The sequence below is a fragment of the Ammodytes marinus genome, assembly GCF_949987685.1.
Source record: "Ammodytes marinus genome assembly, chromosome: 16".
Classification (NCBI taxonomy): Eukaryota; Metazoa; Chordata; class Actinopteri; order Uranoscopiformes; family Ammodytidae; genus Ammodytes; species Ammodytes marinus.
Genome location: NC_137220.1, coordinates 1,282,368 through 1,284,879, shown reverse-complemented (window position 1 = coordinate 1,284,879; position 2,512 = coordinate 1,282,368). Strand labels below are relative to the sequence as shown.

General features: G+C 41.7%; 1 protein-coding gene across 1 annotated transcript in view; it reads left to right on the top strand.

Moving 5' to 3' along the window:
- The first annotated feature begins 2,128 nt into the window (after nucleotides 1-2,128).
- The window catches only part of LOC307263507 (nucleoside diphosphate kinase B-like), a 5,911-nt gene continuing 5,527 nt past the window's right edge, over nucleotides 2,129-2,512 (top strand). The window contains exon 1 of the mRNA XM_080044658.1: nucleotides 2,129-2,180. The gene's annotated coding sequence lies outside the window, so the exon portion shown is untranslated. The remainder of the gene's footprint in view (nucleotides 2,181-2,512) is intronic.

Below are 2,512 nucleotides of genomic sequence, written 5' to 3'. Positions count from 1 at the left end.
AAATCATGACGCCTAGTAAATCATAAGTACTTAGACCCTGCGTTCCAAATCACAACCTATCTCTTTTTACTGCACTACATACCGGTACTACACAATCATAGTGGATGTAGTAGGACATCTGGGTATTTTCAGCATGCTGCATTTGACAATATGTATTGAGACAAACTAAATCTTTTTCTTCTATAATTCAACTTTCCTAACAATATTATGTTCCATAAAATAAAGGACATTTAGGGCTGGTCAATGGGGCTGTACCCTTTAAAGGTGCAGTCTGTATAATTTGAAAATTTACCGGCATCAAGGGCTGAGATTGTAGATGTCAGCGCTCCCTTGCTAACCCCTTCCCTTTAGAGGAGAATTTACAGAAGCTACGGTGGCCTTCAAGGACAAGAAGCTAGTTACTAAAGTTGGCATCATCCACCACTGCCTCAAGTCTTTCCACAATATCAAGTGATGAGGTGAAGATGTATTTAGTTATTTATTCTATAGTAGGGGAGAACGGGGTAAGTAGGCACACTTTTTACTCTAGTGAGAATTGCTCATCACCAAAACATCTGTCAATAGCCATTCCTACATTAAATTGAAGCTTAAGGTGTTGGCTAGAAATGTGTGTCTCTCTTTTTTTCCAACTTATTGTAATGAAGAAGTAATTTACCATCAAAGACACTCTGACACATTGTGACAACCAACCCCATCAAGGGGTCGGTTGTCACACACTATGGGGTTGTTTGTCACAATGTTATCTTAATGGGAAAAATCTTAAAAAAAAGGCAAGGAGGCAGAACCAAATTTGAATGTTTAATTGCATTGTCAAGTTGACAAATAGGCCTACATAACGTTCTGTAGCCTTGGCAGCTGGTCTAGTTTGGGATGCACTGGGTTGTTTTGATTTTGTTGCCCTTTTTTCTTTTGCTTGCTAGCTGCCTTTTCCTGCTCTATTCTTTCCTTCTCTGGGGTGTCAGTGAGGATACAGCTTGACAATTTCTTTTGTTATTGGGTTCCTTTTCTGGCTGCAGCCTTGAGATAACATGTGACAACCAACCCCCCAAAATATTTGACGACCAACCCCAACTTGAATTTCTTGCTAGCATCAAGGCCAACAACCATCTGACAACTAATTAGCTTGCTAACCACAATCTAAACTATAGTTTACCCTTCACACTTTCTGAGGGTAACAAGTGTTTTGTTATAAACCCATTGTGTAAAAGCCTAGAAGAAAAATACTGAGAAGCAAAATATTTTGAATTTGACATGAAAAACACAAAACATCCTCTCACCTGAAATGCAGCTGTCTTCCTCCAAGGAAGTCTATGTATGTGACCTCTGATCCCAATTCTGGACCTTTTTTATATCAACATTTCAGAGCTAGCGCGCTCTGGTGGCGAGATATAACGAATGTGACATCCAACCCATGTGACAAATTACCCCGTTCTCCCCTACTTCTTCTTCTTGGTCTTCCAACAGGTGCATTTCCCCAGGACGCCCACTATATATAAAAATGTGTAAGGCCGTCAAGTTTGTCCGTTCTGTGCTACTGTTTAATAGTTATATTCATAAACAGGCTTTTCCCCGTCTGCTGTAAATCATTTGGTCTGAGTTGGCGGGGATTCAGACCAGAGCAAAGGCATTAAGAAAAACTATATAAAAATAGCATTCTCTGCACTGATGGTCTCGTTTGCTGTTACATGTAATTTATGATCATCAGAGGAAAGATGAGATTGTTTCAGAAACATTACAGGTTCCTTTTAAGTGGGTCCTCACAAAGATAGATGTACTACTCACACACACACACACACACACACACACACACACACACACACACACACACACACACACACACACACACACACACACCTGTCAATTCAGCCATTCATGCTGAACACACAGAACCCACTCCCAAACACCCCCCTTAACTCACACACACACACACACACACACACACACACACACACACACACACACACACACACACACACACACACACCCACACACACACACACACACACACCCACACACACACACACACACACACACACACACACACACACACACACACACACACACACACAGCCCCTCCCCTCCATAGTAAACCCTTTAAATAGAGCCGCACTGCTGGTGTTAGGCCTTGGTGATCGCATCCGCTGCTAGTCTTCACAAGTTCTCCTCGACCCAAAACCAAGGTAGATATACACACACACACACACACACACACACACACACACACACACACACACACACACACACACACACACACACACACACACACACACACACACACACACACTGTATGCATCCACAAATAACTTTGAATTTAAATTAGCCTACTGTCTACGAAAAACCAAGCAAAACTATTTCAAAATCATGTTCTCAGCCCACGTGTGATAGCTTCAAAAATGCTTTTACTTGAAGTACTAGACTTGCTTTCACTTTTTACGTCCATACATTCAACTTCCAGGGCAAGCCTAAGGTGTGTGTGTATGTGTGTGTGTGTGTGTGTGTATGTGTGTGTGTG